Source organism: Protopterus annectens, chromosome 2.part1 (genome assembly GCF_019279795.1).
Source record: "Protopterus annectens isolate FY-2018-M chromosome 2.part1, PAN1.0, whole genome shotgun sequence".
NCBI lineage: Eukaryota > Metazoa > Chordata > Ceratodontiformes > Protopteridae > Protopterus > Protopterus annectens.
Genome location: NC_056729.1, coordinates 1,648,889,391 through 1,648,904,656, shown reverse-complemented (window position 1 = coordinate 1,648,904,656; position 15,266 = coordinate 1,648,889,391).

Sequence of the window (15,266 nt, the reverse complement as noted above, 5' to 3'; positions counted from 1 at the left end):
AATACCTCCTTTTCAATCTGATATGTAAATTTTAAAAAACTAGTTGATTGTGAGATGTATTCGAAAAATTCCAAGAATTCATCTTCCGTGCCCACCCACAAAAAACACATATCTTCTAAAAATCGCTTATAGAGCTTCCAAAATGTATTGAACCTTGAATTAATAATATATTTATTCTCCCACATTGATAAAATTATATTTACATAGGTTGGGGCACATCTTGCCCCCATCGCGACCCCCTGTATTTGTCTAAAGAATTCACCTTCATAATGTAAAAAATTATTGTTAAGAACCAAATCCATCAATGTTAGTGCTAGGTAAAAGTCATTATTACTAAGCTTACCATAATTTATTAGTGCCTCTTCATACCACGCCATACCATTCTGGTAGGGAATTGAGGAAAATAAATCTACTATATCAACCGTAATGAAAATTATATCATTACTGAAGACTTCTGGGGATAACAGCTGTAAAAACTCCCATGAGTCTTTAATCACCCCATTCCCTGTAATGGAGAGGTCTTTTAACTTTGTATCAAGCCACTTTGCTATTGGTGCCGTAACCGAATTCTCTGAGGCTACTATAGGTCTCATCGGGGGGCTATCCCTATTCTTGTGAACTTTCGGGACCCCAAAAACTGTCAGAACTGTTGGTTTCTCAACATGTAGAAACTTAAACGTTTGGATATCTATTGATCCTTCCAACAGAAGGTCATTTAGAACTAGATGGACTTTTCTATTACCAATATTAATTTCATTCAAGGAGACCCTCGAGTATCTTTCCGCATTTTCCAGAATTTCCATCATTTTTACCTCATATAGCATCTGATCCATAATTACTGTGCCCCCTCCTTTATCCGGCTTAGAAATTCTAATAGAAACATCATCACTTAATTCCTTAAGTAGTATATTTTCATCTCTAATAAGATTGTAAACTACTCTAGTCTTAGAAAGTTCTGTTCTAATCTTTTTCTCCATTAATGCTTCAAAATTTTTTAACTGTGGATGGATGGGGGGGGTTGAAAATGCTACATCTTCTGAATTCATCCCTACTAGCATTATTAGAGTTTTGTCCTTCAAATAATAATTAAAAATTCTTTTTTCTAAGGAATAACTTCAAATCTATAAGGACTCTACTTATATCAGCCTTCTTATTGGGCACAAATTTTAATCCTTTTGAAAATAATGGAAAATGTGTTTTATTAATTTCAATATGACTATAATTAAAAATATTGTACCCTCTATAGCTACACATACTCCCTTCCTTAATAATATTTTCTTCTATACTCTCTAAACAAGTAGCATGATCTGGATGAATTACCAACGCTGGGGGCCTCTGTTGCTCTTGTAATTGTTGTATGTCCCCCTCCCCCCTGCCCCTTGAAAAAAATTATTATTTTTTTGATAGTATGAATTCCTTTGATCATTATTCTGATAATTTTTTATTCTTTTGGATCTTCTAAGGGGGGATATTCAACTAAATCATTAACATCACCCACCTGCTCAACATCACTAGCCATTTCCCTATTGGAGGGTTCACATTCCTCCCATTCAGAGTTGTTATATGAATAAAACTTTTTAGGTTTAGGGTAATTCACTTTATTTTTATACTCCAAGATATCCCTCTCCAATTTTCTACTCTTCCTCTTAAAAACGTTACTAATACCTTTATCTATCCTACTTAACATGTCATAGTACCTTCTTTGATTAACATCTATTGAAAAAAGCAAATCTTTAATAATTCTAGAATTTACTTCATCTATCCTAACTTGTAGGGAATCCATCTCCCTCTCATTTTCTTTCACAATAGCTCTAAGAATATCAAGACCACATCTATCAAAAATGGTAATAAGCTCTTCATGGAAGTCACTGCCCTCTACTACTTTATTGGGGTATTTGCATCATCAATTAGGTTTAATTAGAGGATAGTACTTCTAAAATAATAAAAGCAACAATGAATGTTAGGAGCAATTCAGTTATGATAAGTGCAGTTATTACATGTGAATGCATATATCCTATATGGCCCAGGTAAATAAAGGCTGCCATTTCTTATATCCTAGCAGTGAGAGTGTTAATTCTATGATATATTAAACCCTTCCCATCATATCTGGATGCAACAAAGGTGTACAATAGTCATTTAGCATATGTATTGAAAACATTGTATTAAAAGAAATAAAAAATGTGAAATGCCTTGGGTCTAATATTTTTATATCCCCCATCTCCATACCTTCACAGATGGCAGCCCAAATACCCAGTACTTTGGGTTTACAACCTGTCTGGATTGTCTTCTCAACCCCTGCCCCACCTGCTCCATCTGAGCCAGGTAGGTCTGCCATGGCTGCTGGTGCAGTGGAAGTCTCTGGGAGCAGAACAAGTGGAGGTGGCAATCGTGTCACCCAGCAGGAGCAGACAGGGCTGGTGGAGGATATATCTATCATATAGTTAACTGCTAACATCTGTATTTGTCTCCATTTACAGCATTTCATTAACGTACCTTTAGAAGAGCGCAGCAAAACATCATTTGCAAAAACATTGCAGCCCCAACGTAGAGACTTAGTAAGCCAACCTTATCCTTCTTGTATCTTAATGTTGGTTGCACTTTTCTACCCCTTCTTGCTCCCTATAGCAAGCACTTTATTGTACAGAGCATGACCAGCTTAATAATGAGTTAATAAGTAAGAGTAACGCAGCATACATGTGGTCCTAAAAGTCCCACAAGAAATATTGTTGCTATTCCTCTCTCCATTTGTCTCTGTCTCTCTCTCTCTGTTCATCCTTTCTGCTTCAGTAAAGGTGTCACTGTCCTTCAACTGTGTCTTTTAAATGGTGTGAGCAATTCCATTGTGACATGATGATATGTTGCTCACAGATTCATAGGTTTATAGGTTGTTACTAGGCTAAAGACCACTTGGGCCCTTATAAGCCTAACCGTGTACCCCAAACCATTTGGGTCCCAAGTATTATATGAGGGTCATGTTAGTAGGAAGGTAGCTAAGGATTTGTAGGGGGGTCTGTTAGGATAATCTATCTCTACATTGCAGTCAGATGTATAGAATGATTTTTGACTGCTTTCAAGAGTTCTAATCCAGGCATTAGCTAAGTGCTATGTAATGTTTTAAGTACACTATTTTATGTGCAGCTGTTGCTTACATATTGTTAAGAGCCAACATTATCCTGCTTCTGTCATAAGGTACACGGTCCTGCCTCCATCTCCCCCTGTTTATTTTCTCCCTTGTGTGTCACTAGTCTTCCTGCTCGGCATTTGCACAATGTCTTCTCCCGAGTGCCAACTGCAACGGAGGTTAAATGGAAGTACACAGGTGGTGGTACAATATTGTGATGTTTTGCTGTCAGATGCATTACTGTGGTGCCTTTTGAGTTGAAACCAAAAATCACGTACAAATGGATTCAAGTGAAAAAAACACCAGCAAACCAAAATCACTTGAAGGAAACAAGGCTCTAGTCCTGGGTTCCACCAAGAGGGAAATTTAATACGTTTCCAAGACAATGAATAATAAACGCTTTCCACACTCAATATTACGTTTTCGTTTCTCAAGACTTCTTCAGACAACTGAATACTATCATCATATCATTTGATCATTATATATCATGTTCAATAAAGCAATTAATACATAATCAAGGCAAATGCTTAATTAATTAACCCCTTATGTGACAAACCAAAACATAAAAACATAAAAACGTTCTAAAAACGTTCTAAAAAAGAGGTATCAAACTCACCACAAACATAATGCCCTATTCTACTATAACATTTTAAAAAACAGTTAAAGCTTTTCAATTAAAATTTCAATACTAATTTAATAATGAACCTTTAAAATGATATAATATATTTAAAAACAACTTTATAATACAAAAGAAAATATTTCTAATAAATACACACTTTAACTTATTATATACATTGATGCCATCTAGTGGACAAAATGGAAACTATTAATGGAAGCCTAAAAATTCTTTAAAAAAATAATATATGATATGTATATGTTTTTAACTATATCCAAATGTATGTTGTATTGGATGGGCCTTCAAATTCAAAATTAAAATACCAAATAACATGCTATTTCTCCCAGTATTCATTAAAGTTTAGCAGCTCTCATTTTCAAAACCGGAGCAATAGAAATAATTTCATTCAACCCTGGTGGTTTATTTGCCTCTAAATACAATTGCCATAGGAGTTCTTTGTATTCTATAGATGTCTCCCATGGCCCTCCTCTAATTTCTTTTTCCACTGTTTCAAGAACAAAAAACTGAAAGGCTGACTGACATTTCATTTTATGTCTAAAAAGTGCATTGTTAATATTATTATTTCTAATTTCATAATAGTGTTCGTACATCCTGTTTTTTAACTTTCTTTCAGATTTTCCTATGTAAAACGCTTCACAGGATTTACATACAGCAATGTATACTATGCCATTTGTATCACAATTTGAGAAATTCTTACTTTCTATAATAATATCTCTACTTTTAATGTATATAGTGCCATTAGAATAGATGTATTGGCATTGTGAACACCTGCCACACTTATAAGTGCCCAACGTTTTATTACCTATCATTCTTCTTTTATTTTTCTTTTCTAAGATGCTCTTAATACATCTCCCTTTCCTATAAGTGCATTTTATAGGTTGTTCAAAAAGAACACAAATCTGATAATTCACCAAACTTACTCCATTCTTTCTCCAAGAGTTTCATGATCTGTATTGCCTGTCCACTATAGTCAATAACAAAATTATTTGCACCATTATACTTAGTGGGGGTTTTACTCGATCTAGCCAGAACCATGTTCTTCCCTAGGATGGGTTCAGATTTACTAAGTCTTCCATCCTTGACTTCCCTCTCTATATTTGACACCAATGTTGATGGATACCCTCTATCCAAAAACATCCTAAACAATTCTCTACACTCCTCATTAAAATCCTCCTCCCCTGATGTCATTCTACTGGCTCTCACATACTGTCCTTTAATCACGCCCTTCTTCTGATGAAATGGGTGTGCACTACAGTAAGCCAAGAATGAGTTGGAGAAGGTATCCTTTCTATGCAACTTAGAAAAAAAGCCATTCTCATTTTTACCAATAAAAATGTCCAAATATTTCAATACCTCCTTTTCAATCTGATATGTAAATTTTAAAAAACTAGTTGATTGTGAGATGTATTCGAAAAATTCCAAGAATTCATCTTCCGTGCCCACCCACAAAAAACACATATCGTCTAAAAATCGCTTATAGAGCTTCCAAAATGTATTGAACCTTGAATTAATAATATATTTATTCTCCCACATTGATAAAATTATATTTACATAGGTTGGGGCACATCTTGCCCCCATCGCGACCCCCTGTATTTGTCTAAAGAATTCACCTTCATAATGTAAAAAATTATTGTTAAGAACCAAATGCATCAATGTTAGTGCTAGGTAAAAGTCATTATTACTAAGCTTACCATAATTTATTAGTGCCTCTTCATACCACGCCATACCCTCCTGGTAGGGAATTGAGGAAAATAAATCTACTATATCAACCGTAATGAAAATTATATCATTACTGAAGACTTCTGGGGATAACAGCTGTAAAAACTCCCATGAGTCTTTAATCACCCCATTCCCTGTAATGGAGAGGTCTTTTAACTTTGTATCAAGCCACTTTGCTATTGGTGCCGTAACCGAATTCTCTGAGGCTACTATAGGTCTCATTGGGGGGCTATCCCTATTCTTGTGAACTTTCGGGACCCCAAAAATTGTTGGAACTGTTGGTTTCTCAACATGTAGAAACTTAAACATTTGGATATCTATTGATCCTTCCAACAGAAGGTCATTTAGAACTAGATGGACTTTTCTATTACCAATATTAATTTCATTCAAGGAGACCCTCGAGTATCTTTCAGCATTTTCCAGAATTTCCATCATTTTTACCTCATATAGCATCTGATCCATAATTACTGTGCCCCCTCCTTTATCCAGCTTAGAAATTCTAATAGAAACATCATCACTTAATTCCTTAAGTAGTATATTTTCATCTCTAATAAGATTGTAAACTACTCTAGTCTTAGAAAGTTCTGTTCTAATCTTTTTCTCCATTAATGCTTCAAAATTTTTTAACTGTGGATGGATGGGGGGTTGAAAATGCTACATCTTCTGAATTCATCCCTACTAGCATTATTAGAGTTTTGTCCTTCAAATAATAATTCAAAATTCTTTTTTCTAAGGAATAACTTCAAATCTATAAGGACTCTACTTATATCAGCCTTCTTATTGGGCACAAATTTGAATCCTTTTGAAAATAATGAAAAATGTGTTTTATTAATTTCAGTATGACTATAATTAAAAATATTGTACCCTCTATAGCTACACATACTCCCTTCCTTAATAATATTTTCTTCTATACTCTCTAAACAAGTAGCATGATCTGGATGAATTACCAATGCTGGGGGCGTCTGTTGCTCTTGTAATTGTATGTCCCCCTCCCCCCTGCCCCTTGAAAAAAAATTATTATTTTTTTTGATAGTATGAATTCCTTTGATCATTATTCTGATAATTTTTTATTCTTTCGGATCTTCTAAGGGGGGGATATTCAACTAAATCATTAACATCACCCACCTGCTCAACATCACTAGCCATTTCCCTATTGGAGGGTTCACATTCCTCCCATTCAGAGTTGTTATATGAATAAAACTTTTTAGGTTTAGGGTAATTCACTTTATTTTTATACTCCAAGATATCCCTCTCCAATTTTCTACTCTTCCTCTTAAAAACGTTACTAATACCTTTATCTATCCTACTTAACATGTCATAGTACCTTCTTTGATTAACATCTATTGAAAAAAGCAAATCTTTAATAATTCTAGAATTTACTTCATCTATCCTAACTTGTAGGAATCCATCTCCCTCTCATTTTCTTTCACAATAGCTCTAAGAATATCAAGACCACATCTATCAAAAATGGTAATAAGCTCTTCATGGAAGTCACTGCCCTCTACTACTTTATTGGGGTATTTGCATCATCAATTAGGTTTAATTAGAGGATAGTACTTCTAAAATAATAAAAGCAACAATGAATGTTAGGAGCAATTCAGTTATGATAAGTGCAGTTATTACATGTGAATGCATATATCCTATATGGCCCAGGTAAATAAAGGCTGCCATTTCTTATATCCTAGCAGTGAGAGTGTTAATTCTATGATATATTAAACCCTTCCCATCATATCTGGATGCAACAAAGGTGTACAATAGTCATTTAGCATATGTATTGAAAACATTGTATTGAAAGAAATAAAAAATGTGAAATGCCTTGGGTCTAATATTTTTATATCCCCATCTCCATACCTTCACAGATGGCAGCCCAAATACCCAGTACTTTGGGTTTACAACCTGTCTGTATTGTCTTCTCAACCCCTGCCCCACCTGCTCCATCTGAGCCAGGTAGGTCTGCTGTGGCTGCTGGTGCAGTGGAAGTCTCTGGGAGCAGAACAAGTGGAGGAGGCAATTGTGTCACACAGCAGGAGCAGACAGGGCTGGTGGAGGGTATATCTATCATATAGTTAACTGCTAACATCTGTATTTCTCTCCATTTACAGCATTTCATTAACGTACCTTTAGAAGAGCGCAGCAAAACATCATTTGCAAAAACATTGCAGCCCCAACGTAGAGACTTAGTAAGCCAACCTTATCCTTCTTGTATCTTAATGTTGGTTGCACTTTTCTACCCCTTCTTGCTCCCTATAGCAAGCACTTTATTGTACAGAGCATGACCAGCTTAATAATGAGTTAATAAGTAAGAGTAACACAGCATACATGTGGTTGTAAAAGTCCCACAAGAAATATTGTTGCTATTCCTCTCTCCATTTGTCTCTGTCTCTCTCTCTCTGTTCATCCTTTCTGCTTCAGTAAAGGTGTCACTGTCCTTCAACTGTGTCTTTTAAATGGTGTGAGCAATTCCATTGTGACATGATGATATGTTGCTCACAGATTCATAGGTTTATAGGTTGTTACTAGGCTAAAGACCACTTGGGCCCTTATAAGCCTAACCGTGTACCCCATTTGTCTCTGTCTCTCTCTCTCTGTTCATCCTTTCTGCTTCAGTAAAGGTGTCACTGTCCTTCAACTGTGTCTTTTAAATGGTGTGAGCAATTCCATTGTGACATGATGATATGTTGCTCACAGATTCATAGGTTTATAGGTTGTTACTAGGCTAAAGACCACTTGGGCCCTTATAAGCCTAACCGTGTACCCCAAACCATTTGGGTCCCAAGTATTATATGAGGGTCATGTTAGTAGGAAGGTAGCTAAGGATTTGTAGGGGGGTCTGTTAGGATAATCTATCTCTACATTGCAGTCAGATGTATAGAACGATTTTTGACTGCTTTCAAGAGTTCTAATCCAGGCATTAGCTAAGTGCTATGTAATGTTTTAAGTACACTATTTTATGTGCAGCTGTTGCTTACATATTGTTAAGAGCCAACATTATCCTGCTTCTGTCATAAGGTACACGGTCCTGCCTCCATCTCCCCCTGTTTATTTTCCCCCTTGTGTGTCACTAGTCTTCCTGCTCGGCATTTGCACAATGTCTTCTCCTGAGCGCCAACTGCAACGGAGGTTAAATGGAAGTACACAGGTGATGGTACAATATTGTGATGTTTTGCAGTCAGCTGCATTATTGTGGTGCCTTTTGAGTTGCTTTGCTTAGCTATTTATAGTGCAGTTAATCTACTTTTCAGCAGGCTGAGGATCTGAGTTCACATCTTACAGTTGTCAAGAGGATAATGAAAACTAATACATAATATCCATTCTTTTTTCTGCAACACACCAATGAGGTCATTATTTTTAAAGCACATTAGGGAAGTCAGACTTATCCTGTGGTACTTGTGGTTTATACAGTGATACAATGTGTAACTAGTTAGGTAGGTGGTTCAAATCCAGCACTGACTCCCATGTCTTTGTAGAGCTTATAATGCATTAGAATGCTTTCACTCACACTTGCAATGTGTAACATTCCACTCAAGGGCATGTTTTGCCTAGAACCATCATCCAATATCAGTCTACTGACTTTTAACCATAGCTGTCATTCTACAACGAAGTGTGATGTCATCCCTCAAATATAATGTATGCCTCACTTGTAGTCAGACTTCTGTTGTGGCACATGCATTTAATGCAATGATCTGTAGATTATATAACTAGATTAGGATGTTCAGATTTCACAGGGGTGAACTTGTCTATTTGGGGCTGTAGAGGCAGGTAGATATAACTTCCACAACAGCTGAAATCAATCCAACCCCACATGGGGCAATCTTTAGACAGTTAGATAAGTCCCCCATTCACTTATCCCACTTTGATAACATCTCATCTGCAACATACTGATGAGGTCATTCTTACTAAAGTGCATTCTAACACTTCAAAAGTCAAACTTCTTCTGTGTGGTTCTTACAGTGTTTTCTAGAATGTCTAATTAGATAGGTAGGATGTTCGAATACAGCAGTTATTACCTCTCTAGACTGAGTGTGTGTGTGACTGTAAATAGATTCAGGGTTGGTTTACAGAGATTTAGGTGGCTGTAAAAGTCATTTTAACATACACATCACCTTGGCAATACAATGGTGCTGTCACCCCTTCATAGATAATGTATGCCACACTTAATCTCAGAGTTTTCCTATGGTGCTAGCCACTGATTCTGTCCTCTTTAGGTTGTGTAACTAGATAGATAGGTGGTTCAAGTCCATTCTCGCTTTAACGATGCTTGTGATCTTGAGTAGTTAGTTCAGATCCAGACATTACTGTTCAGACTATGTTGCATCAGTGTTATTGTGACTGCACATGTAAATAACATTGTTGTCAAACATATCTGCTGTGTCTAGCTATAGATATTGATTACTCTTACAAAATGTGATGATAAATTCTCACTTTGCAATGCTTTAATTTAATAGGTTAAAGTAGCCCCATAGTTAGGTAAGACACTGGTTAGAATGTGTAACAAATGCTGTGTTTCTGCTTAGTCAGGAGACATTCATACTGGGTGATTTTAATTTAGACTGGTTTCCTCCTTAGTCAGGAGACATTCAAACTGGGTGATTTTAATTTAGACTGGTTTGCACCCTTAGTCAGGAGACATTCATACTGGGTGATTTTAATTTAGACTGGTTTGCACCCTTAGTCAGGAGACATTCATACTGGGTGATTTTAATTTAGACTGGTTTGTACCCTTAGTCAGGAGACATTCATACTGGTTGATTTTAATTTAGACTGGTTTGTACCCTTAGTCAGGAGACATTCATACTGGGTGATTTTAATTTAGACTGGTTTGCACCCTTAGTCAGGGGACATTCATACTGAGTTATTTTAATATAGACTGGTCTGTACCCTTAGTCAGGAGCCATTCATACTGCGTTATTTTAGTTTAGACTGGTTTGTACCCTTACTCAAGAGACATTCATACTGTGTGATTTTAATTTAGACTGGTTTGTACCCTTAGTCAGGAGACATTCATACTGGGTGATTTTAATTTAGACTGGTTTGCACCCTTAGTCAGGAGACATTCATATTGGATGATTTTAATTTAGACTGGTTTGCACCCTTATTCAAGACACATTCATACTGAGTGATTTTAGTTTAGACTGGTTTGCACCCTTAGTCAGGAGACATTCATACTGGGTGATTTTAATTTAGACTGGTTTGCATCCTCAGGACACATTAATACTGGATGCTTTTAATTTAGACTGGTTTGCACCCTTAGTCAGGAGACATTCATACTGTGTGGTTTTAATTTAGACTGGTTTGTGCCCTTAGTCAAGAGACATTCATATTGGGTGATTTTAATTTAGACTGGTTTGTACCCTTAGTTAGGAGACATTCATACTGGGTGATTATAATTTAGACTGGTTTGCACTCTTAGACAGGAGACATTCATACTGTGTGATTTTAATTTAGACTGGTTTGCACCCTTATTCAAGACACATTCATACTGGGTGATTTTAATTTAGACTGGTTTGCACACTTAGTCAGGAGACATTCATACTGGGTGATTTTAATTTAGACTGGTTTGCATCCTTAGTCAGGACACATTCATACTGGGTGATTTTAATTTAGACTGGTTTGCACCCTTAGTCAGGAGACATTCATACTGTGTGATTTTAATTTAGACTGGTTTGTACCCTTAGTCAGGAGACATTCATACTGGGTGATTTTAATTTAGACTTATTTGTACCCTTAGTTTGGAGACCTTCATACTGGGTGATTTTAATTTAGGCTGGTTTGAATGTGATACAGATTGCCCCATCCATCACATAAGCTTGCATTGTTTTACACAAACTATTCAAGAACCTACCCGAATAGATAAACCTATTAAAAACAATCCACCTTGGATTGGATATTATTAAATAACTCCTCTCACTCATTCCAACCTTGGAATGGACATCACTAAGTAACTCTTCTCACTCATTTCAATCAGCTTGCCTTCCTGATGGTCTGAGTGACCACCTACCTGCATTTCTTATACAACAGCACATATTCCCACCAAAACGTACTATGTTTAAAAAACTCAGAAAAAAATAACTTTAATCTTGACAACTTCCTAGCTGACCTACAAAGGTGCAATTGGACTCCACTCATACCTTGACCTAGATGATGCAGTGAACCACTTTAATAAATCTTTCTTTCTTTCTTTATTTATTTATTTATTTACATTTGTTGACCGGGAGTGTCTGACTGGACGTAGGTCCATTTTCAGTGGAGGCCCAGGGAGAAAAGCTCCACAGTTATATATTAAATGCACATGCCCCTGTTAGAACCATCAGAGTAAAATCAAACTATACCCCCTGACTAAGCAGAGACACTAGGGCCCTTCTGAAAACTAGAGATAAAGCCTGGGAACTATGGCGTAAGACTAACACAGCAGTTTCTAAATAACAGTATCAAGAACTTAGAAATAAGGCAAAACAGCAAATAAAACAGGATAAAATAAATTTCTATCATAACATTCAAAACACATCAAAAAAACCCTCAAAAACTCTGGCCAGCTATAAACCCAATCCTTCACCCAGGAAAATCTACTATACCAACACCAATCATCCGCAACAATTCCGATAGCATGGCTACCATTTTTCATAAACATTTTACTGAATCTATAATTGCCCTTTCCAAACAGCAAATTCCTACTACTGATACCAAACCAGCCAAGTTTGCAACTAGTTCCTACAGCCATTGTAAAAAAAACTACTACAGAAATTAAAACCTACTACACTTGCCATAGATAACTTACCCAGTGAATACCTCAAAATTGCAGTGGAATCTATAGCCTTCCCAGTATCAATCCTTATAAACAGATCCATTCTCAAAAACAAAGTCCCTCAACTGTGGAAAATTTCCCATGTAATTCCACTTCATAAAGGGGGACCTTCCACAGAACTGGCAAACTATCGGCCAGTTGCTATTCTTTCACGTGTTTCTAAGCTACTCGAAAGGTGTATTCATCTCCAGATTATGAAATTCTTACTAACAAATAACCTTCTCACAAACACTTAGCATGGGTTTCGCCCATCACATAGTACCACTACAGTGCTCTTATCCTTCACTAATAGCATAAACCATCACAAGAATAAAAACAACTTTGTATCTGCAATCTTCCTAGACTTATCAAAAGCTTTTGATATGGTCTCCCATTCCAAACTAATAGATGTACTAACTGAACTGTTCTTCTCACCATCTGCCACAGCATGGTTTTATAACTATTTATCTGGCCGTCAACAATCTGTTCTATGGCAGGGTGACCTATCTCCACACCTTCCTTTATCCATTGGTGTCCCCCAAGGAACTACCTTGGACCCTCTCCTTTTCTCCCTCTTTACTAATAATCTGCACACAGCTGCTCCACATGGTTCTATAATACAGTACACAGATGGTTAAACACTTATCTGTGCTGCCACTTCTCTATCAGCTCTTCATTCTCAAACACAGGAATCTTTCACTTCTGTTGAAACATGGTTAGCCAATGCCCATCTAATCCTGAACCCAAACAAAACTAAATTATTACTCTTCCAACCTAAAAAGACATCTATCTCATGCCAAACATTTAACATTATAGCCAAAGTTAACACTGTGATGTCCCCGACAGTCCATACAAAGCTTCTTGGAGTGGAAATAGACAATACCCTAAAATTTGACTTGCATGTCTCCCTAACTATAAAAAAGTCCATAAGAAACTTGGAAGTTTATAAAGGCACAAAAGGTTCCTGACCACAATGGCCAAAATTACATTAGCACAAACCCATCTGCTCTCCACTCTACTAGACACCTCTCCAATTTTAACTAATCTGAGGAAAATTGACTTATCTAAGCTAGAAACATGTTATAATAACATTGAAAAGTTTGCATCTGACTGGCCATATGGAACACATCATTGTACAACTTTAAGGATAATAGACTGGCTTGAGCTTCCCAACATTATTCTTTACAACCAACTCTCTCTCACAACATTGTAACACAACCAACTAGAACCCCTGCACTACAAAATCTCATTCTAGAACCCCTGCACTACAAAATCTCATTCTAGAACCCCTGCGCTACAAAATCTCATTCTTCCTTACAGTTCCAGCAGACCACTTCGCTGTAACAACAAGAACTTACTCACCATCTCCAAAGCCAACAACACTGCAGGAGAATCTTTATTTTCCAACTACGTATGTCGTATATTGAGCTCCCTTCCTAACTCCATTCTCTCAATCTCATCCACTAACCATTTTAAGCCATCACTTAAAGATTATCTAAAAAATAAGTGGCTGTATTCCTGTACTAACCCCTCATGAATGCTCTGGTACATCACTGTATACCCAAAATATATCTAACTTCTCCCCCGGTTTTTATCCTTTGTTCCTACCAACCTGTCTTAACCTCATAGTTTGACATAAGTCATACCTACAAATAGTTCTAGCTATGTTCACATTCCAGGTTTTGTTGTCAAGATGTAACAAATTTATATGTTCTTATGTATACTACATTTTGTTTACTTTATACTTTTTGATTATTATAATGTGTGCATGAAAATTTACTGTTACTCATGGAGCTTTTCTACCTGGGCCTCTGCTGAAAAAGGACCTGTGTCCAGTTAGACTTTCCTGGTAAGCAAATGTTAAATAAATAAATAGAATAAAATACAAATTTAATTCAGAATAATGACGAAATGTGATTACATTTTCCTTGTATAACAGTTTAGCAAACATTCTCCTTTGGCACAAGAACATGAGACAACATTCCGTATCTTTTTGCCTTATTTCAGCAATTACAGACACATATATCTCTTACAGTAATGACATTATGTAATGGTTTGAGATACCGACATATCTCACTATTACAGTGAGACTTCTACTGCGGCACATTCATTCTTTACAATATCATGTATTTTCTGTAGTCAAATGCTCAGGGGTTCAAAATTCACATGCAGTGGCCTTCTATTATATCCACCACAGCTATAATGTGTACATTAACAGTGGGGGAGGGCATCTCCATTAACTCACTGCATATACATCTCATATGCAATAACTGCAGTGCATGCATTTATCCCATAAGTTGCCTTCTGTGGAAGGCTGGGTGCCGGGCTGGCAACTCGACACCGTAAAACTCCACTGCCAATCATGAGCAGACAGGTGATCCACTGTGGTGACCCCTAACTGGGAAAAGCCAAAAGAAGAAGAAGAATGCATTTATCCCATAAGGTATCTACTGTCCTTGCTAACTTGTTATCTCATCTCAGCATCTCATTAACATGCATATTACATTAACTCCTGTTTGTTACACTGCAGCTTTATGTTCCTCTCATATCATTTATTAGCATGTCAGTTTTTATATCCATATGTCAAGTATTGTCATTGAGATTAATTATCATTATTTCAGTATGTCAGTATTTATGTTACAAATGGTTCTCTGTACTCATACACTGCAGACAAATGTCCTCAATTGTCATTTTCCCCAGTTCCACTCCCCTTTAATTACTTCTGCAGTACAACCAATGTCATTTGTGCACAATTTCCCCATTTCACTTTCCCTCCTTCAGAATCCTTTCAATGTACTTGCCCTTAGTATTTTTGTATATGTGCTCACATGCTGGGTTTGCCAATAGGCAAGTCAATTGTTTACAATCTTTGCTTATGCTTGCAAATACCTTTTCATCATCAAAACACTATTGGTGGCCACAAATAGGCGCTTGCAAATGTGCAGGTGCTATGAGCAGCCTGCATATTCAATTAGTGATGCTGCTCTTGGAGCCGGCACTCTTAAATC